This window comes from Denticeps clupeoides, unplaced genomic scaffold, assembly GCF_900700375.1.
Source record: "Denticeps clupeoides unplaced genomic scaffold, fDenClu1.1, whole genome shotgun sequence".
Lineage (NCBI taxonomy): Eukaryota > Metazoa > Chordata > Actinopteri > Clupeiformes > Denticipitidae > Denticeps > Denticeps clupeoides.
The window spans coordinates 1-21,170 of NW_021629973.1; the positions used below are offsets into that span (position 1 = coordinate 1).

The window sequence follows — 21,170 nt, forward strand, 5'->3', positions numbered from 1 at the left end:
TTTTTTTTTTTTTTAAACTTCTCTTCAGGTTTCTTTGTCTGTGTGTGCTCTACAACGATCATTCACAGGCTTGGAGCTGAATCGATTAGGTGGGATTTTCCAGCCCTCGGCCTTCAGGTGCTACGCACCCTGATGTCAATTTAATATCTGATATGTCATATTAAGCGGATTTTTAGAACAGGGAGTCGGCAATAGGGCCTGCTCCATCCGCTCCATTCATCGACCCAGTATTGCATTGCCTCTAGAAGGTGTGCACTTTATTTGTTGTATTGCAAATAAAAGCTTACCACTCCAACTTTTTGCCTTTTCTCCATCATAATTTGACAGTAAAGCGGGAGTTTTCACTCTTTGATATGTGTTCAAGCCCCTTTAGTTTAAAGTTCAAGATTTTCAAGCAGAGTTTGTGTACAGACAAACCAGCTGAAGAATGCCCAATCTTGTCTGATCTCAGAAGCTAAGAAGGCTTGGGCCTGGTTAGTACTTGGATGGGAGACTACCTGGGAATACCAGGTGCTGTAAGCTTTAACTATTGAAAAACTTTTAAAATGAAAGTATTTACATGGCTTTGTTAGCTTTTTTTGCCTTTTCTCCATCATAATTTGACAGTAAAGCGGGAGTTTTCACTCTTTGATATGTGTTCAAGCCCCTTTGGTTTAAAGTTAAAGATTTTCAAGCAGAGTTTGTGTACGGACAAACCAGCTGAAGAATGCCCATTCTTGTCTTATCTCAGAAGCTATGAAGGCTTGGGCCTGGTTAGTACTTGGATGGCAGACTACGTGGGAATACCAGGTACTGTAAGCTTTAACTATTGAAAAACTTTTAAAATGAAAGTATTTACATGGCTTTGTTAGCTTTTTTTGCCTTTTCTCCATCATAATTTGACAGTAAAGCGGGAGTTTTTGCACTTTATAATGTTTTCAAAGCCCTTTTGGTTTAAAGTTCAAGATTTTCAAGCAGAGTTTGTGTACGGACAAACCAGCTGAAGAATGCCCAATCTTGTTTGATCTCAGAAGCTAAGAAGGCTTGGGCCTGGTTAGTACTTGGATGGGAGACTACCTGGGAATACCAGGTGCTGTAAGCTTTAACTATTGAAAAACTTTTAAAATGAAAGTATTTACATGGCTTTGTTAGCTTTTTTAGCCTTTTCTCCATCATAATTTGACAGTAAAGCGGGAGTTTTCGCACTTTATAATGTTTTCAAAGCCCTTTTGTTTAAAGTCCAAGATTTTCAAGCAGAGTTTGCTAACAGACATGCCAGCAGAAGATTGCCCAATCTTGTCTGATCTCAGAAGCTAAGAAGGCTTGGGCCTGGTTAGTACTTGGATGGGAGACTACGTGGGAATGCCAGGTGCTGTAAGTTTTAACTATTGTTAAACTTTTAAAATGAAAGTATTTACATCACTTTGTTACCTTTTTTTAAGTAAGTTAAGGGGTATTTTCTTTCTTTGATATGTTTTCCCGCCTTTTTTCTTTTTTTTTTTTTTTTTAAACTTCTCTTCAGGTTTCTTTGTCTGTGTGTGCTCTACAACGATCATTCACAGGCTTGGAGCTGAATCGATTAGGTGGGATTTTCCAGCCCTCGGCCTTCAGGTGCTACGCACCCTGATGTCAATTTAATATCTGATATGTCATATTAAGCGGATTTTTAGAACAGGGAGTCGGCAATAGGGCCTGCTCCATCCGCTCCATTCATCGACCCAGTATTGCATTGCCTCTAGAAGGTGTGCACTTTATTTGTTGTATTGCAAATAAAAGCTTACCACTCCAACTTTTTGCCTTTTCTCCATCATAATTTGACAGTAAAGCGGGAGTTTTCACTCTTTGATATGTGTTCAAGCCCCTTTAGGTTTAAAGTTCAAGATTTTCAAGCAGAGTTTGTGTACAGACAAACCAGCTGAAGAATGCCCAATCTTGTCTGATCTCAGAAGCTAAGAAGGCTTGGGCCTGGTTAGTACTTGGATGGGAGACTACCTGGGAATACCAGGTGCTGTAAGCTTTAACTATTGAAAAACTTTTAAAATGAAAGTATTTACATGGCTTTGTTAGCTTTTTTTGCCTTTTCTCCATCATAATTTGACAGTAAAGCGGGAGTTTTCACTCTTTGATATGTGTTCAAGCCCCTTTGGTTTAAAGTTAAAGATTTTCAAGCAGAGTTTGTGTACGGACAAACCAGCTGAAGAATGCCCAATTCTTGTCTTGATCTCAGAAGCTATGAAGGCTTGGGCCTGGTTAGTACTTGGATGGGAGACTACCTGGGAATACCAGGTACTGTAAGCTTTAACTATTGAAAAACTTTTAAAATGAAAGTATTTACATGGCTTTGTTAGCTTTTTTTAGCCTTTTCTCCATCATAATTTGACAGTAAAGCGGGAGTTTTCGCACTTTATAATGTTTTCAAAGCCCTTTTGTTTAAAGTCCAAGATTTTCAAGCAGAGTTTGCTAACAGACATGCCAGCAGAAGATTGCCCAATCTTGTCTGATCTCAGAAGCTAAGAAGGCTTGGGCCTGGTTAGTACTTGGATGGGAGACTACGTGGGAATGCCAGGTGCTGTAAGTTTTAACTATTGTTAAACTTTTAAAATGAAAGTATTTACATCACTTTGTTACCTTTTTTTAAGTAAGTTAAGGGGTATTTTCTTTCTTTGATATGTTTTCCCGCCTTTTTTCTTTTTTTTTTTTTTTTTAAACTTCTCTTCAGGTTTCTTTGTCTGTGTGTGCTCTACAACGATCATTCACAGGCTTGGAGCTGAATCGATTAGGTGGGATTTTCCAGCCCTCGGCCTTCAGGTGCTACGCACCCTGATGTCAATTTAATATCTGATATGTCATATTAAGCGGATTTTTAGAACAGGGAGTCGGCAATAGGGCCTGCTCCATCCGCTCCATTCATCGACCCAGTATTGCATTGCCTCTAGAAGGTGTGCACTTTATTTGTTGTATTGCAAATAAAAGCTTACCACTCCAACTTTTTGCCTTTTCTCCATCATAATTTGACAGTAAAGCGGGAGTTTTCACTCTTTGATATGTGTTCAAGCCCCTTTAGGTTTAAAGTTCAAGATTTTCAAGCAGAGTTTGTGTACAGACAAACCAGCTGAAGAATGCCCAATCTTGTCTGATCTCAGAAGCTAAGAAGGCTTGGGCCTGGTTAGTACTTGGATGGGAGACTACCTGGGAATACCAGGTGCTGTAAGCTTTAACTATTGAAAAACTTTTAAAATGAAAGTATTTACATGGCTTTGTTAGCTTTTTTTGCCTTTTCTCCATCATAATTTGACAGTAAAGCGGGAGTTTTCACTCTTTGATATGTGTTCAAGCCCCTTTGGTTTAAAGTTAAAGATTTTCAAGCAGAGTTTGTGTACGGACAAACCAGCTGAAGAATGCCCATTCTTGTCTTATCTCAGAAGCTATGAAGGCTTGGGCCTGGTTAGTACTTGGATGGGAGACTACCTGGGAATACCAGGTACTGTAAGCTTTAACTATTGAAAAACTTTTAAAATGAAAGTATTTACATGGCTTTGTTAGCTTTTTTTGCCTTTTCTCCATCATAATTTGACAGTAAAGCGGGAGTTTTTGCACTTTATAATGTTTTCAAAGCCCTTTTGGTTTAAAGTTCAAGATTTTCAAGCAGAGTTTGTGTACGGACAAACCAGCTGAAGAATGCCCAATCTTGTTTGATCTCAGAAGCTAAGAAGGCTTGGGCCTGGTTAGTACTTGGATGGGAGACTACCTGGGAATACCAGGTGCTGTAAGCTTTAACTATTGAAAAACTTTTAAAATGAAAGTATTTACATGGCTTTGTTAGCTTTTTTAGCCTTTTCTCCATCATAATTTGACAGTAAAGCGGGAGTTTTCGCACTTTATAATGTTTTCAAAGCCCTTTTGGTTTAAAGTCCAAGATTTTCAAGCAGAGTTTGCTAACAGACATGCCAGCAGAAGATTGCCCAATCTTGTCTGATCTCAGAAGCTAAGAAGGCTTGGGCCTGGTTAGTACTTGGATGGGAGACTACGTGGGAATGCCAGGTGCTGTAAGCTTTAACTATTGAAAAACTTTTAAAATGAAAGTATTTACATGGCTTTGTTAGCTTTTTTTGCCTTTTCTCCATCATAATTTGACAGTAAAGCGGGAGTTTTCACTCTTTGATATGTGTTCAAGCCCCTTTGGTTTAAAGTTAAAGATTTTCAAGCAGAGTTTGTGTACGGACAAACCAGCTGAAGAATGCCCATTCTTGTCTGATCTCAGAAGCTATGAAGGCTTGGGCCTGGTTAGTACTTGGATGGGAGACTACCTGGGAATACCAGGTACTGTAAGCTTTAACTATTGAAAAACTTTTAAAATGAAAGTATTTACATGGCTTTGTTAGCTTTTTTTGCCTTTTCTCCATCATAATTTGACAGTAAAGCGGGAGTTTTTGCACTTTATAATGTTTTCAAAGCCCTTTTGGTTTAAAGTTCAAGATTTTCAAGCAGAGTTTGTGTACGGACAAACCAGCTGAAGAATGCCCAATCTTGTTTGATCTCAGAAGCTAAGAAGGCTTGGGCCTGGTTAGTACTTGGATGGGAGACTACCTGGGAATACCAGGTGCTGTAAGCTTTAACTATTGAAAAACTTTTAAAATGAAAGTATTTACATGGCTTTGTTAGCTTTTTTAGCCTTTTCTCCATCATAATTTGACAGTAAAGCGGGAGTTTTCGCACTTTATAATGTTTTCAAAGCCCTTTTGTTTAAAGTCCAAGATTTTCAAGCAGAGTTTGCTAACAGACATGCCAGCAGAAGATTGCCCAATCTTGTCTGATCTCAGAAGCTAAGAAGGCTTGGGCCTGGTTAGTACTTGGATGGGAGACTACGTGGGAATGCCAGGTGCTGTAAGTTTTAACTATTGTTAAACTTTTAAAATGAAAGTATTTACATCACTTTGTTACCTTTTTTTAAGTAAGTTAAGGGGTATTTTCTTTCTTTGATATGTTTTCCCGCCTTTTTTTTTTTTTTTTTTTTTTTTTTTAAACTTCTCTTCAGGTTTCTTTGTCTGTGTGTGCTCTACAACGATCATTCACAGGCTTGGAGCTGAATCGATTAGGTGGGATTTTCCAGCCCTCGGCCTTCAGGTGCTACGCACCCTGATGTCAATTTAATATCTGATATGTCATATTAAGCGGATTTTTAGAACAGGGAGTCGGCAATAGGGCCTGCTCCATCCGCTCCATTCATCGACCCAGTATTGCATTGCCTCTAGAAGGTGTGCACTTTATTTGTTGTATTGCAAATAAAAGCTTACCACTCCAACTTTTTGCCTTTTCTCCATCATAATTTGACAGTAAAGCGGGAGTTTTCACTCTTTGATATGTGTTCAAGCCCCTTTGGTTTAAAGTTCAAGATTTTCAAGCAGAGTTTGTGTACAGACAAACCAGCTGAAGAATGCCCAATCTTGTCTGATCTCAGAAGCTAAGAAGGCTTGGGCCTGGTTAGTACTTGGATGGGAGACTACCTGGGAATACCAGGTGCTGTAAGCTTTAACTATTGAAAAACTTTTAAAATGAAAGTATTTACATGGCTTTGTTAGCTTTTTTTGCCTTTTCTCCATCATAATTTGACAGTAAAGCGGGAGTTTTCACTCTTTGATATGTGTTCAAGCCCCTTTGGTTTAAAGTTAAAGATTTTCAAGCAGAGTTTGTGTACGGACAAACCAGCTGAAGAATGCCCATTCTTGTCTGATCTCAGAAGCTATGAAGGCTTGGGCCTGGTTAGTACTTGGATGGGAGACTACCTGGGAATACCAGGTACTGTAAGCTTTAACTATTGAAAAACTTTTAAAATGAAAGTATTTACATGGCTTTGTTAGCTTTTTTTGCCTTTTCTCCATCATAATTTGACAGTAAAGCGGGAGTTTTCGCACTTTATAATGTTTTCAAAGCCCTTTTGGTTTAAAGTTCAAGATTTTCAAGCAGAGTTTGTGTACGGACAAACCAGCTGAAGAATGCCCAATCTTGTTTGATCTCAGAAGCTAAGAAGGCTTGGGCCTGGTTAGTACTTGGATGGGAGACTACCTGGGAATACCAGGTGCTGTAAGCTTTAACTATTGAAAAACTTTTAAAATGAAAGTATTTACATGGCTTTGTTAGCTTTTTTTGCCTTTTCTCCATCATAATTTGACAGTAAAGCGGGAGTTTTCACTCTTTGATATGTGTTCAAGCCCCTTTGGTTTAAAGTTCAAGATTTTTCAAGCAGAGTTTGTGTACGGACAAACCAGCTGAAGAATGCCCAATCTTGTCTGATCTCAGAAGCTATGAAGGCTTGGGCCTGGTTAGTACTTGGATGGGAGACTACCTGGGAATACCAGGTGCTGTAAGCTTTAACTATTGAAAAACTTTTAAAATGAAAGTATTTACATGGCTTTGTTAGCTTTTTTTTGCCTTTTCTCCATCATAATTTGACAGTAAAGCGGGAGTTTTTGCACTTTATAATGTTTTCAAAGCCCTTTGGTTTAAAGTTCAAGATTTTCAAGCAGAGTTTGTGTACGGACAAACCAGCTGAAGAATGCCCAATCTTGTCTGATCTCAGAAGCTAGAAGGCTTGGGCCTGGTTAGTACTTGGATGGGAGACTACCTGGGAATACCAGGTGCTGTAAGCTTTAACTATTGAAAAACTTTTAAAATGAAAGTATTTACATGGCTTTGTTAGCTTTTTTTTGCCTTTTCTCCATCATAATTTGACAGTAAAGCGGGAGTTTTCGCACTTTATAATGTTTTCAAAGCCCTTTTGTTTAAAGTCCAAGATTTTCAAGCAGAGTTTGCTAACAGACATGCCAGCAGAAGATTGCCCAATCTTGTCTGATCTCAGAAGCTAAGAAGGCTTGGGCCTGGTTAGTACTTGGATGGGAGACTACGTGGGAATGCCAGGTGCTGTAAGTTTTAACTATTGTTAAACTTTTAAAATGAAAGTATTTACATCACTTTGTTACCTTTTTTTAAGTAAGTTAAGGGGTATTTTCTTTCTTTGATATGTTTTCCCGCCTTTTTTCTTTTTTTTTTTTTTTTTTTTTAAACTTCTCTTCAGGTTTCTTTGTCTGTGTGTGCTCTACAACGATCATTCACAGGCTTGGAGCTGAATCGATTAGGTGGGATTTTCCAGCCCTCGGCCTTCAGGTGCTACGCACCCTGATGTCAATTTAATATCTGATATGTCATATTAAGCGGATTTTTAGAACAGGGAGTCGGCAATAGGGCCTGCTCCATCCGCTCCATTCATCGACCCAGTATTGCATTGCCTCTAGAAGGTGTGCACTTTATTTGTTGTATTGCAAATAAAAGCTTACCACTCCAACTTTTTGCCTTTTCTCCATCATAATTTGACAGTAAAGCGGGAGTTTTCACTCTTTGATATGTGTTCAAGCCCCTTTAGGTTTAAAGTTCAAGATTTTCAAGCAGAGTTTGTGTACAGACAAACCAGCTGAAGAATGCCCAATCTTGTCTGATCTCAGAAGCTAAGAAGGCTTGGGCCTGGTTAGTACTTGGATGGGAGACTACCTGGGAATACCAGGTGCTGTAAGCTTTAACTATTGAAAAACTTTTAAAATGAAAGTATTTACATGGCTTTGTTAGCTTTTTTTGCCTTTTCTCCATCATAATTTGACAGTAAAGCGGGAGTTTTCACTCTTTGATATGTGTTCAAGCCCCTTTGGTTTAAAGTTAAAGATTTTCAAGCAGAGTTTGTGTACGGACAAACCAGCTGAAGAATGCCCATTCTTGTCTGATCTCAGAAGCTAATGAAGGCTTGGGCCTGGTTAGTACTTGGATGGGAGACTACCGTGGGAATACCAGGTACTGTAAGCTTTAACTATTGAAAAACTTTTAAAATGAAAGTATTTACATGGCTTTGTTAGCTTTTTTTGCCTTTTCTCCATCATAATTTGACAGTAAAGCGGGAGTTTTCGCACTTTATAATGTTTTCAAAGCCCTTTTGGTTTAAAGTTCAAGATTTTCAAGCAGAGTTTGTGTACGGACAACCAGCTGAAGAATGCCCAATCTTGTCTTGATCTCAGAAGCTAAGAAGGCTTGGGCCTGGTTAGTACTTGGATGGGAGACTACGTGGGAATACCAGGTACTGTAAGCTTTAACTATTGAAAAACTTTTAAAATGAGAGTATTTACATGGCTTTGTTAGCTTTTTTTGCCTTTTCTCCATCATAATTTGACAGTAAAGCGGGAGTTTTTGCACTTTATAATGTTTTCAAAGCCCTTTTGGTTTAAAGTTCAAGATTTTCAAGCAGAGTTTGTGTACGGACAAACCAGCTGAAGAATGCCCAATCTTGTTTGATCTCAGAAGCTAAGAAGGCTTGGGCCTGGTTAGTACTTGGATGGGAGACTACCTGGGAATACCAGGTGCTGTAAGCTTTAACTATTGAAAAACTTTTAAAATGAAAGTATTTACATGGCTTTGTTAGCTTTTTTAGCCTTTTCTCCATCATAATTTGACAGTAAAGCGGGAGTTTTCGCACTTTATAATGTTTTCAAAGCCCTTTTGTTTAAAGTCCAAGATTTTCAAGCAGAGTTTGCTAACAGACATGCCAGCAGAAGATTGCCCAATCTTGTCTGATCTCAGAAGCTAAGAAGGCTTGGGCCTGGTTAGTACTTGGATGGGAGACTACGTGGGAATGCCAGGTGCTGTAAGCTTTAACTATTGTTAAACTTTTAAAATGAAAGTATTTACATCACTTTGTTACCTTTTTTTAAGTAAGTTAAGGGGTATTTTCTTTCTTTGATATGTTTTCCCGCCTTTTTTCTTTTTTTTTTTTTTTTTTTAAACTTCTCTTCAGGTTTCTTTGTCTGTGTGTGCTCTACAACGATCATTCACAGGCTTGGAGCTGAATCGATTAGGTGGGATTTTCCAGCCCTCGGCCTTCAGGTGCTACGCACCCTGATGTCAATTTAATATCTGATATGTCATATTAAGCGGATTTTTGGAACAGGGAGTCGGCAATAGGGCCTGCTCCATCCGCTCCATTCATCGACCCAGTATTGCATTGCCTCTAGAAGGTGTGCACTTTATTTGTTGTATTGCAAATAAAAGCTTACCACTCCAACTTTTTGCCTTTTCTCCATCATAATTTGACAGTAAAGCGGGAGTTTTCACTCTTTGATATGTGTTCAAGCCCCTTTAGGTTTAAAGTTCAAGATTTTCAAGCAGAGTTTGTGTACAGACAAACCAGCTGAAGAATGCCCAATCTTGTCTGATCTCAGAAGCTAAGAAGGCTTGGGCCTGGTTAGTACTTGGATGGGAGACTACCTGGGAATACCAGGTGCTGTAAGCTTTAACTATTGAAAAACTTTTAAAATGAAAGTATTTACATGGCTTTGTTAGCTTTTTTTGCCTTTTCTCCATCATAATTTGACAGTAAAGCGGGAGTTTTCACTCTTTGATATGTGTTCAAGCCCCTTTGGTTTAAAGTTAAAGATTTTCAAGCAGAGTTTGTGTACGGACAAACCAGCTGAAGAATGCCCATTCTTGTCTTATCTCAGAAGCTATGAAGGCTTGGGCCTGGTTAGTACTTGGATGGGAGACTACGTGGGAATACCAGGTACTGTAAGCTTTAACTATTGAAAAACTTTTAAAATGAAAGTATTTACATGGCTTTGTTAGCTTTTTTTGCCTTTTCTCCATCATAATTTGACAGTAAAGCGGGAGTTTTTGCACTTTATAATGTTTTCAAAGCCCTTTTGGTTTAAAGTTCAAGATTTTCAAGCAGAGTTTGTGTACGGACAAACCAGCTGAAGAATGCCCAATCTTGTTTGATCTCAGAAGCTAAGAAGGCTTGGGCCTGGTTAGTACTTGGATGGGAGACTACCTGGGAATACCAGGTGCTGTAAGCTTTAACTATTGAAAAACTTTTAAAATGAAAGTATTTACATGGCTTTGTTAGCTTTTTTAGCCTTTTCTCCATCATAATTTGACAGTAAAGCGGGAGTTTTCGCACTTTATAATGTTTTCAAAGCCCTTTTGTTTAAAGTCAAGATTTTCAAGCAGAGTTTGCTACAGACAAGCCAGCTGAAGAATGCCCAATCTTGTCTGATCTCAGAAGCTAAGAAGGCTTGGGCCTGGTTAGTACTTGGATGGGAGACTACCTGGGAATACCAGGTGCTGTAAGCTTTAACTATTGAAAAACTTTTAAAATGAAAGTATTTACATGGCTTTGTTAGCTTTTTTTGCCTTTTCTCCATCATAATTTGACAGTAAAGCGGGAGTTTTGCACTTTATAATGTTTTCAAAGCCCTTTGGTTTAAAGTTCAAGATTTTCAAGCAGAGTTTGTGTACGGACAAACCAGCTGAAGAATGCCCAATCTTGTCTTATCTCAGAAGCTAAGAAGGCTTGGGCCTGGTTAGTACTTGGATGGGAGACTACCTGGGAATACCAGGTGCTGTAAGCTTTAACTATTGAAAAACTTTTAAAATGAAAGTATTTACATGGCTTTGTTAGCTTTTTTAGCCTTTTCTCCATCATAATTTGACAGTAAAGCGGGAGTTTTCGCACTTTATAATGTTTTCAAAGCCCTTTTGTTTAAAGTCCAAGATTTTCAAGCAGAGTTTGCTACAGACATGCCAGCAGAAGATTGCCCAATCTTGTCTGATCTCAGAAGCTAAGAAGGCTTGGGCCTGGTTAGTACTTGGATGGGAGACTACGTGGGAATGCCAGGTGCTGTAAGTTTTAACTATTGTTAAACTTTTAAAATGAAAGTATTTACATCACTTTGTTACCTTTTTTTAAGTAAGTTAAGGGGTATTTTCTTTCTTTGATATGTTTTCCCGCCTTTTTTCTTTTTTTTTTTTTTTTTAAACTTCTCTTCAGGTTTCTTTGTCTGTGTGTGCTCTACAACGATCATTCACAGGCTTGGAGCTGAATCGATTAGGTGGGATTTTCCAGCCCTCGGCCTTCAGGTGCTACGCACCCTGATGTCAATTTAATATCTGATATGTCATATTAAGCGGATTTTTAGAACAGGGAGTCGGCAATAGGGCCTGCTCCATCCGCTCCATTCATCGACCCAGTATTGCATTGCCTCTAGAAGGTGTGCACTTTATTTGTTGTATTGCAAATAAAAGCTTACCACTCCAACTTTTTGCCTTTTCTCCATCATAATTTGACAGTAAAGCGGGAGTTTTCACTCTTTGATATGTGTTCAAGCCCCTTTAGGTTTAAAGTTCAAGATTTTCAAGCAGAGTTTGTGTACAGACAAACCAGCTGAAGAATGCCCAATCTTGTCTGATCTCAGAAGCTAAGAAGGCTTGGGCCTGGTTAGTACTTGGATGGGAGACTACCTGGGAATACCAGGTGCTGTAAGCTTTAACTATTGAAAAACTTTTAAAATGAAAGTATTTACATGGCTTTGTTAGCTTTTTTTGCCTTTTCTCCATCATAATTTGACAGTAAAGCGGGAGTTTTCACTCTTTGATATGTGTTCAAGCCCCTTTGGTTTAAAGTTAAAGATTTTCAAGCAGAGTTTGTGTACGGACAAACCAGCTGAAGAATGCCCATTCTTGTCTTATCTCAGAAGCTATGAAGGCTTGGGCCTGGTTAGTACTTGGATGGGAGACTACCTTGGGAATACCAGGTGCTGTAAGCTTTAACTATTGAAAAACTTTTAAAATGAAAGTATTTACATGGCTTTGTTAGCTTTTTTTGCCTTTTCTCCATCATAATTTGACAGTAAAGCGGGAGTTTTTGCACTTTATAATGTTTTCAAAGCCCTTTTGGTTTAAAGTTCAAGATTTTCAAGCAGAGTTTGTGTACGGACAAACCAGCTGAAGAATGCCCAATCTTGTTTGATCTCAGAAGCTAAGAAGGCTTGGGCCTGGTTAGTACTTGGATGGGAGACTACCTGGGAATACCAGGTGCTGTAAGCTTTAACTATTGAAAAACTTTTAAAATGAAAGTATTTACATGGCTTTGTTAGCTTTTTTAGCCTTTTCTCCATCATAATTTGACAGTAAAGCGGGAGTTTTCGCACTTTATAATGTTTTCAAAGCCCTTTTGTTTAAAGTCCAAGATTTTCAAGCAGAGTTTGCTAACAGACATGCCAGCAGAAGATTGCCCAATCTTGTCTGATCTCAGAAGCTAAGAAGGCTTGGGCCTGGTTAGTACTTGGATGGGAGACTACGTGGGAATGCCAGGTGCTGTAAGTTTTAACTATTGTTAAACTTTTAAAATGAAAGTATTTACATCACTTTGTTACCTTTTTTAAGTAAGTTAAGGGGTATTTTCTTTCTTTGATATGTTTTCCCGCCTTTTTTTCTTTTTTTTTTTTTTTTAAACTTCTCTTCAGGTTTCTTTGTCTGTGTGTGCTCTACAACGATCATTCACAGGCTTGGAGCTGAATCGATTAGGTGGGATTTTCCAGCCCTCGGCCTTCAGGTGCTACGCACCCTGATGTCAATTTAATATCTGATATGTCATATTAAGCGGATTTTTAGAACAGGGAGTCGGCAATAGGGCCTGCTCCATCCGCTCCATTCATCGACCCAGTATTGCATTGCCTCTAGAAGGTGTGCACTTTATTTGTTGTATTGCAAATAAAAGCTTACCACTCCAACTTTTTGCCTTTTCTCCATCATAATTTGACAGTAAAGCGGGAGTTTTCACTCTTTGATATGTGTTCAAGCCCCTTTGGGTTTAAAGTTCAAGATTTTCAAGCAGAGTTTGTGTACAGACAAACCAGCTGAAGAATGCCCAATCTTGTCTGATCTCAGAAGCTAAGAAGGCTTGGGCCTGGTTAGTACTTGGATGGGAGACTACCTGGGAATACCAGGTGCTGTAAGCTTTAACTATTGAAAAACTTTTAAAATGAAAGTATTTACATGGCTTTGTTAGCTTTTTTTGCCTTTTCTCCATCATAATTTGACAGTAAAGCGGGAGTTTTCACTCTTTGATATGTGTTCAAGCCCCTTTGGTTTAAAGTTAAAGATTTTCAAGCAGAGTTTGTGTACGGACAAACCAGCTGAAGAATGCCCATTCTTGTCTTATCTCAGAAGCTATGAAGGCTTGGGCCTGGTTAGTACTTGGATGGGAGACTACGTGGGAATACCAGGTACTGTAAGCTTTAACTATTGAAAAACTTTTAAAATGAGAGTATTTACATGGCTTTGTTAGCTTTTTTTGCCTTTTCTCCATCATAATTTGACAGTAAAGCGGGAGTTTTTGCACTTTATAATGTTTTCAAAGCCCTTTTGGTTTAAAGTTCAAGATTTTCAAGCAGAGTTTGTGTACGGACAAACCAGCTGAAGAATGCCCAATCTTGTTTGATCTCAGAAGCTAAGAAGGCTTGGGCCTGGTTAGTACTTGGATGGGAGACTACCTGGGAATACCAGGTGCTGTAAGCTTTAACTATTGAAAAACTTTTAAAATGAAAGTATTTACATGGCTTTGTTAGCTTTTTTAGCCTTTTCTCCATCATAATTTGACAGTAAAGCGGGAGTTTTCGCACTTTATAATGTTTTCAAAGCCCTTTTGTTTAAAGTCCAAGATTTTCAAGCAGAGTTTGCTAACAGACATGCCAGCAGAAGATTGCCCAATCTTGTCTGATCTCAGAAGCTAAGAAGGCTTGGGCCTGGTTAGTACTTGGATGGGAGACTACGTGGGAATGCCAGGTGCTGTAAGTTTTAACTATTGTTAAACTTTTAAAATGAAAGTATTTACATCACTTTGTTACCTTTTTTTAAGTAAGTTAAGGGGTATTTTCTTTCTTTGATATGTTTTCCCGCCTTTTTTCTTTTTTTTTTTTTTTTTTTAAACTTCTCTTCGGGTTTCTTTGTCTGTGTGTGCTCTACAACGATCATTCACAGGCTTGGAGCTGAATCGATTAGGTGGGATTTTCCAGCCCTCGGCCTTCAGGTGCTACGCACCCTGATGTCAATTTAATATCTGATATGTCATATTAAGCGGATTTTTAGAACAGGGAGTCGGCAATAGGGCCTGCTCCATCCGCTCCATTCATCGACCCAGTATTGCATTGCCTCTAGAAGGTGTGCACTTTATTTGTTGTATTGCAAATAAAAGCTTACCACTCCAACTTTTTGCCTTTTCTCCATCATAATTTGACAGTAAAGCGGGAGTTTTCACTCTTTGATATGTGTTCAAGCCCCTTTGGTTTAAAGTTCAAGATTTTCAAGCAGAGTTTGTGTACAGACAAACCAGCTGAAGAATGCCCAATCTTGTCTGATCTCAGAAGCTAAGAAGGCTTGGGCCTGGTTAGTACTTGGATGGGAGACTACCTGGGAATACCAGGTGCTGTAAGCTTTAACTATTGAAAAACTTTTAAAATGAAAGTATTTACATGGCTTTGTTAGCTTTTTTTGCCTTTTCTCCATCATAATTTGACAGTAAAGCGGGAGTTTTCACTCTTGATATGTGTTCAAAGCCCCTTTGGTTTAAAGTTAAAGATTTTCAAGCAGAGTTTGTGTACGGACAAACCAGCTGAAGAATGCCCATTCTTGTCTGATCTCAGAAGCTATGAAGGCTTGGGCCTGGTTAGTACTTGGATGGGAGACTACGTGGGAATGCCAGGTGCTGTAAGCTTTAACTATTGTTAAACTTTTAAAATGAAAGTATTTACATCACTTTGTTACCTTTTTTTAAGTAAGTTAAGGGGTATTTTCTTTCTTTGATATGTTTTCCCGCCTTTTTTCTTTTTTTTTTTTTTTTTTTTTTAAACTTCTCTTCAGGTTTCTTTGTCTGTGTGTGCTCTACAACGATCATTCACAGGCTTGGAGCTGAATCGATTAGGTGGGATTTTCCAGCCCTCGGCCTTCAGGTGCTACGCACCCTGATGTCAATTTAATATCTGATATGTCATATTAAGCGGATTTTTAGAACAGGGAGTCGGCAATAGGGCCTGCTCCATCCGCTCCATTCATCGACCCAGTATTGCATTGCCTCTAGAAGGTGTGCACTTTATTTGTTGTATTGCAAATAAAAGCTTACCACTCCAACTTTTTGCCTTTTCTCCATCATAATTTGACAGTAAAGCGGGAGTTTTCACTCTTTGATATGTGTTCAAGCCCCTTTGGTTTAAAGTTAAAGATTTTCAAGCAGAGTTTGTGTACGGACAAACCAGCTGAAGAATGCCCAATCTTGTCTGATCTCAGAAGCTAAGAAGGCTTGGGCCTGGTTAGTACTTGGATGGGAGACTACCTGGGAATACCAGGTGCTGTAAGCTTTAACTATTGAAAAACTTTTAAAATGAAAGTATTTACATGGCTTTGTTAGCTTTTTTTGCCTTTTCTCCATCATAATTTGACAGTAAAGCGGGAGTTTTCACTCTTTGATATGTGTTCAAGCCCCTTTGGTTTAAAGTTAAAGATTTTCAAGCAGAGTTTGTGTACGGACAAACCAGCTGAAGAATGCCCATTCTTGTCTGATCTCAGAAGCTATGAAGGCTTGGGCCTGGTTAGTACTTGGATGGGAGACTACCTGGGAATACCAGGTGCTGTAAGCTTTAACTATTGAAAAACTTTTAAAATGAAAGTATTTACATGGCTTTGTTAGCTTTTTAGCCTTTTCTCCATCATAATTTGACAGTAAAGCGGGAGTTTTCGCACTTTATAATGTTTTCAAAGCCCTTTTGTTTAAAGTCCAAGATTTTCAAGCAGAGTTTGCTAACAGACATGCCAGCAGAAGATTGCCCAATCTTGTCTGATCTCAGAAGCTAAGAAGGCTTGGGCCTGGTTAGTACTTGGATGGGAGACTACGTGGGAATGCCAGGTGCTGTAAGTTTTAACTATTGTTAAACTTTTAAAATGAAAGTATTTACATCACTTTGTTACCTTTTTTTAAGTAAGTTAAGGGGTATTTTCTTTCTTTGATATGTTTTCCCGCCTTTTTTCTTTTTTTTTTTTTTTTTTTAAACTTCTCTTCAGGTTTCTTTGTCTGTGTGTGCTCTACAACGATCATTCACAGGCTTGGAGCTGAATCGATTAGGTGGGATTTTCCAGCCCTCGGCCTTCAGGTGCTACGCACCCTGATGTCAATTTAATATCTGATATGTCATATTAAGCGGATTTTTAGAACAGGGAGTCGGCAATAGGGCCTGCTCCATCCGCTCCATTCATCGACCCAGTATTGCATTGCCTCTAGAAGGTGTGCACTTTATTTGTTGTATTGCAAATAAAAGCTTACCACTCCAACTTTTTGCCTTTTCTCCATCATAATTTGACAGTAAAGCGGGAGTTTTCACTCTTTGATATGTGTTCAAGCCCCTTTGGTTTAAAGTTCAAGATTTTCAAGCAGAGTTTGTGTACAGACAAACCAGCTGAAGAATGCCCAATCTTGTCTGATCTCAGAAGCTAAGAAGGCTTGGGCCTGGTTAGTACTTGGATGGGAGACTACCTGGGAATACCAGGTGCTGTAAGCTTTAACTATTGAAAAACTTTTAAAATGAAAGTATTTACATGGCTTTGTTAGCTTTTTTTGCCTTTTCTCCATCATAATTTGACAGTAAAGCGGGAGTTTTCACTCTTTGATATGTGTTCAAGCCCCTTTGGTTTAAAGTTAAAGATTTTCAAGCAGAGTTTGTGTACGGACAAACCAGCTGAAGAATGCCCAATCTTGTTTGATCTCAGAAGCTAAGAAGGCTTGGGCCTGGTTAGTACTTGGATGGGAGACTACCTGGGAATACCAGGTGCTGTAAGCTTTAACTATTGAAAAACTTTTAAAATGAAAGTATTTACATGGCTTTGTTAGCTTTTTTAGCCTTTTCTCCATCATAATTTGACAGTAAAGCGGGAGTTTTCGCACTTTATAATGTTTTCAAAGCCCTTTTGTTTAAAGTCCAAGATTTTCAAGCAGAGTTTGCTAACAGACATGCCAGCAGAAGATTGCCCAATCTTGTCTGATCTCAGAAGCTAAGAAGGCTTGGGCCTGGTTAGTACTTGGATGGGAGACTACGTGGGAATGCCAGGTGCTGTAAGCTTTAACTATTGTTAAACTTTTAAAATGAAAGTATTTACATCACTTTGTTACCTTTTTTTAAGTAAGTTAAGGGGTATTTTCTTTCTTTGATATGTTTTCCCGCCTTTTTTCTTTTTTTTTTTTTTTTTTAAACTTCTCTTCAGGTTTCTTTGTCTGTGTGTGCTCTACAACGATCATTCACAGGCTTGGAGCTGAATCGATTAGGTGGGATTTTCCAGCCCTCGGCCTTCAGGTGCTACGCACCCTGATGTCAATTTAATATCTGATATGTCATATTAAGCGGATTTTTAGAACAGGGAGTCGGCAATAGGGCCTGCTCCATCCGCTCCATTCATCGACCCAGTATTGCATTGCCTCTAGAAGGTGTGCACTTTATTTGTTGTATTGCAAATAAAAGCTTACCACTCCAACTTTTTGCCTTTTCTCCATCATAATTTGACAGTAAAGCGGGAGTTTTCACTCTTTGATATGTGTTCAAGCCCCTTTAGGTTTAAAGTTCAAGATTTTCAAGCAGAGTTTGTGTACAGACAAACCAGCTGAAGAATGCCCAATCTTGTCTGATCTCAGAAGCTAAGAAGGCTTGGGCCTGGTTAGTACTTGGATGGGAGACTACCTGGGAATACCAGGTGCTGTAAGCTTTAACTATTGAAAAACTTTTAAAATGAAAGTATTTACATGGCTTTGTTAGCTTTTTTTGCCTTTTCTCCATCATAATTTGACAGTAAAGCGGGAGTTTTCACTCTTTGATATGTGTTCAAGCCCCTTTGGTTTAAAGTTAAAGATTTTCAAGCAGAGTTTGTGTACGGACAAACCAGCTGAAGAATGCCCATTCTTGTCTTATCTCAGAAGCTATGAAGGCTTGGGCCTGGTTAGTACTTGGATGGGAGACTACGTGGGAATACCAGGTACTGTAAGCTTTAACTATTGAAAAACTTTTAAAATGAAAGTATTTACATGGCTTTGTTAGCTTTTTTTGCCTTTTCTCCATCATAATTTGACAGTAAAGCGGGAGTTTTTGCACTTTATAATGTTTTCAAAGCCCTTTTGGTTTAAAGTTCAAGATTTTCAAGCAGAGTTTGTGTACGGACAAACCAGCTGAAGAATGCCCAATCTTGTTTGATCTCAGAAGCTAAGAAGGCTTGGGCCTGGTTAGTACTTGGATGGGAGACTACCTGGGAATACCAGGTGCTGTAAGCTTTAACTATTGAAAAACTTTTAAAATGAAAGTATTTACATGGCTTTGTTAGCTTTTTTAGCCTTTTCTCCATCATAATTTGACAGTAAAGCGGGAGTTTTCGCACTTTATAATGTTTTCAAAGCCCTTTTGTTTAAAGTCCAAGATTTTCAAGCAGAGTTTGCTAACAGACATGCCAGCAGAAGATTGCCCAATCTTGTCTGATCTCAGAAGCTAAGAAGGCTTGGGCCTGGTTAGTACTTGGATGGGAGACTACGTGGGAATGCCAGGTGCTGTAAGTTTTAACTATTGTTAAACTTTTAAAATGAAAGTATTTACATCACTTTGTTACCTTTTTTTAAGTAAGTTAAGGGGTATTTTCTTTCTTTGATATGTTTTCCCGCCTTTTTTCTTTTTTTTTTTTTTTTTTAAACTTCTCTTCAGGTTTCTTTGTCTGTGTGTGCTCTACAACGATCATTCACAGGCTTGGAGCTGAATCGATTAGGTGGGATTTTCCAGCCCTCGGCCTTCAGGTGCTACGCACCCTGATGTCAATTTAATATCTGATATGTCATATTAAGCGGATTTTTAGAACAGGGAGTCGGCAATAGGGCCTGCTCCATCCGCTCCATTCATCGACCCAGTATTGCATTGCCTCTAGAAGGTGTGCACTTTATTTGTTGTATTGCAAATAAAAGCTTACCACTCCAACTTTTTGCCTTTTCTCCATCATAATTTGACAGTAAAGCGGGAGTTTTCACTCTTTGATATGTGTTCAAGCCCCTTTGGTTTAAAGTTCAAGATTTTCAAGCAGAGTTTGTGTACAGACAAACCAGCTGAAGAATGCCCAATCTTGTCTGATCTCAGAAGCTAAGAAGGCTTGGGCCTGGTTAGTACTTGGATGGGAGACTACCTGGGAATACCAGGTGCTGTAAGCTTTAACTATTGAAAAACTTTTAAAATGAAAGTATTTACATGGCTTTGTTAGCTTTTTTTGCCTTTTCTCCATCATAATTTGACAGTAAAGCGGGAGTTTTCACTCTTTGATATGTGTTCAAGCCCCTTTGGTTTAAAGTTAAAGATTTCAAGCAGAGTTTGTGTACGGACAAACCAGCTGAAGAATGCCCATTCTTGTCTTATCTCAGAAGCTATGAAGGCTTGGGCCTGGTTAGTACTTGGATGGGAGACTACCTGGGAATACCAGGTACTGTAAGCTTTAACTATTGAAAAACTTTTAAAATGAAAGTATTTACATGGCTTTGTTAGCTTTTTTAGCCTTTTCTCCATCATAATTTGACAGTAAAGCGGGAGTTTTCGCACTTTATAATGTTTTCAAAGCCCTTTTGTTTAAAGTCCAAGATTTTCAAGCAGAGTTTGCTAACAGACATGCCAGCAGAAGATTGCCCAATCTTGTCTGATCTCAGAAGCTAAGAAGGCTTGGGCCTGGTTAGTACTTGGATGGGAGACTACGTGGGAATGCCAGGTGCTGTAAGTTTTAACTATTGTTAAACTTTTAAAATGAAAGTATTTACATCACTTTGTTACCTTTTTTAAGTAAGTTAAGGGGTATTTTCTTTCTTTGATATGTTTTCCCGCCTTTTTTCTTTTTTTTTTTTTTTTTTAAACTTCTCTTCAGGTTTCTTTGTCTGTGTGTGCTCTACAACGATCATTCACAGGCTTGGAGCTGAATCGATTAGGTGGGATTTTCCAGCCCTCGGCCTTCAGGTGCTACGCACCCTGATGTCAATTTAATATCTGATATGTCATATTAAGCGGATTTTTAGAACAGGGAGTCGGCAATAGGGCCTGCTCCATCCGCTCCATTCATCGACCCAGTATTGCATTGCCTCTAGAAGGTGTGCACTTTATTTGTTGTATTGCAAATAAAAGCTTACCACTCCAACTTTTTGCCTTTTCTCCATCATAATTTGACAGTAAAGCGGGAGTTTTCACTCTTTGATATGTGTTCAAGCCCCTTTAGGTTTAAAGTTCAAGATTTTCAAGCAGAGTTTGTGTACAGACAAACCAGCTGAAGAATGCCCAATCTTGTCTGATCTCAGAAGCTAAGAAGGCTTGGGCCTGGTTAGTACTTGGATGGGAGACTACCTGGGAATACCAGGTGCTGTAAGCTTTAACTATTGAAAAACTTTTAAAATGAAAGTATTTACATGGCTTTGTTAGCTTTTTTTGCCTTTTCTCCATCATAATTTGACAGTAAAGCGGGAGTTTTCACTCTTTGATATGTGTTCAAGCCCCTTTGGTTTAAAGTTAAAGATTTTCAAGCAGAGTTTGTGTACGGACAAACCAGCTGAAGAATGCCCATTCTTGTCTGATCTCAGAAGCTATGAAGGCTTGGGCCTGGTTAGTACTTGGATGGGAGACTACCGTGGGAATACCAGGTACTGTAAGCTTTAACTATTGAAAAACTTTTAAAATGAAAGTATTTACATGGCTTTGTTAGCTTTTTTTGCCTTTTCTCCATCATAATTTGACAGTAAAGCGGGAGTTTTTGCACTTTATAATGTTTTCAAAGCCCTTTTGGTTTAAAGTTCAAGATTTTCAAGCAGAGTTTGTGTACGGACAAACCAGCTGAAGAATGCCCAATCTTGTTTGATCTCAGAAGCTAAGAAGGCTTGGGCCTGGTTAGTACTTGGATGGGAGACTACCTGGGAATACCAGGTGCTGTAAGCTTTAACTATTGAAAAACTTTTAAAATGAAAGTATTTACATGGCTTTGTTAGCTTTTTTAGCCTTTTCTCCATCATAATTTGACAGTAAAGCGGGAGTTTTCGCACTTTATAATGTTTTCAAAGCCCTTTTGTTTAAAGTCCAAGATTTTCAAGCAGAGTTTGCTTACAGACATGCCAGCAGAAGATTGCCCAATCTTGTCTGATCTCAGAAGCTAAGAAGGCTTGGGCCTGGTTAGTACTTGGATGGGAGACTACGTGGGAATGCCAGGTGCTGTAAGTTTTAACTATTGTTAAACTTTTAAAATGAAAGTATTTACATCACTTTGTTACCTTTTTTTAAGTAAGTTAAGGGGTA

The 21,170-nt window shown here is 38.6% G+C and overlaps 25 pseudogenes; all 25 read left to right on the plus strand.

Annotated features, from left to right (window-relative positions):
• Nucleotides 1-403: 403 nt before the first annotated feature.
• LOC114778668 (uncharacterized) lies at nt 404-522 on the plus strand (annotated as a pseudogene).
• Nucleotides 523-962: 440 nt separating this feature from the next.
• Nucleotides 963-1,081, plus strand: LOC114778669 (uncharacterized; annotated as a pseudogene).
• A 796-nt stretch (nt 1,082-1,877) lies between these two features.
• LOC114778680 (uncharacterized) lies at nt 1,878-1,996 on the plus strand (annotated as a pseudogene).
• A 1,078-nt stretch (nt 1,997-3,074) lies between these two features.
• Nucleotides 3,075-3,193, plus strand: LOC114778688 (uncharacterized; annotated as a pseudogene).
• A 440-nt stretch (nt 3,194-3,633) lies between these two features.
• Nucleotides 3,634-3,752, plus strand: LOC114778670 (uncharacterized; annotated as a pseudogene).
• Nucleotides 3,753-4,472: 720 nt separating this feature from the next.
• Nucleotides 4,473-4,591, plus strand: LOC114778671 (uncharacterized; annotated as a pseudogene).
• Nucleotides 4,592-5,389: 798 nt separating this feature from the next.
• On the plus strand, nt 5,390-5,508 carry LOC114778646 (uncharacterized; annotated as a pseudogene).
• A 440-nt stretch (nt 5,509-5,948) lies between these two features.
• On the plus strand, nt 5,949-6,067 carry LOC114778672 (uncharacterized; annotated as a pseudogene).
• A 1,360-nt stretch (nt 6,068-7,427) lies between these two features.
• On the plus strand, nt 7,428-7,546 carry LOC114778647 (uncharacterized; annotated as a pseudogene).
• A 722-nt stretch (nt 7,547-8,268) lies between these two features.
• On the plus strand, nt 8,269-8,387 carry LOC114778673 (uncharacterized; annotated as a pseudogene).
• Nucleotides 8,388-9,185: 798 nt separating this feature from the next.
• On the plus strand, nt 9,186-9,304 carry LOC114778648 (uncharacterized; annotated as a pseudogene).
• Nucleotides 9,305-9,744: 440 nt separating this feature from the next.
• Nucleotides 9,745-9,863, plus strand: LOC114778674 (uncharacterized; annotated as a pseudogene).
• A 1,350-nt stretch (nt 9,864-11,213) lies between these two features.
• On the plus strand, nt 11,214-11,332 carry LOC114778649 (uncharacterized; annotated as a pseudogene).
• Nucleotides 11,333-11,773: 441 nt separating this feature from the next.
• LOC114778675 (uncharacterized) lies at nt 11,774-11,892 on the plus strand (annotated as a pseudogene).
• Nucleotides 11,893-12,687: 795 nt separating this feature from the next.
• On the plus strand, nt 12,688-12,806 carry LOC114778650 (uncharacterized; annotated as a pseudogene).
• A 440-nt stretch (nt 12,807-13,246) lies between these two features.
• Nucleotides 13,247-13,365, plus strand: LOC114778676 (uncharacterized; annotated as a pseudogene).
• Nucleotides 13,366-14,162: 797 nt separating this feature from the next.
• Nucleotides 14,163-14,281, plus strand: LOC114778652 (uncharacterized; annotated as a pseudogene).
• Nucleotides 14,282-15,081: 800 nt separating this feature from the next.
• Nucleotides 15,082-15,200, plus strand: LOC114778645 (uncharacterized; annotated as a pseudogene).
• Nucleotides 15,201-16,275: 1,075 nt separating this feature from the next.
• On the plus strand, nt 16,276-16,394 carry LOC114778653 (uncharacterized; annotated as a pseudogene).
• A 160-nt stretch (nt 16,395-16,554) lies between these two features.
• LOC114778678 (uncharacterized) lies at nt 16,555-16,673 on the plus strand (annotated as a pseudogene).
• Nucleotides 16,674-17,470: 797 nt separating this feature from the next.
• Nucleotides 17,471-17,589, plus strand: LOC114778654 (uncharacterized; annotated as a pseudogene).
• Nucleotides 17,590-18,029: 440 nt separating this feature from the next.
• On the plus strand, nt 18,030-18,148 carry LOC114778679 (uncharacterized; annotated as a pseudogene).
• Nucleotides 18,149-18,944: 796 nt separating this feature from the next.
• Nucleotides 18,945-19,063, plus strand: LOC114778655 (uncharacterized; annotated as a pseudogene).
• A 1,074-nt stretch (nt 19,064-20,137) lies between these two features.
• Nucleotides 20,138-20,256, plus strand: LOC114778656 (uncharacterized; annotated as a pseudogene).
• A 441-nt stretch (nt 20,257-20,697) lies between these two features.
• LOC114778681 (uncharacterized) lies at nt 20,698-20,816 on the plus strand (annotated as a pseudogene).
• The last annotated feature ends 354 nt before the right edge of the window (nt 20,817-21,170 follow it).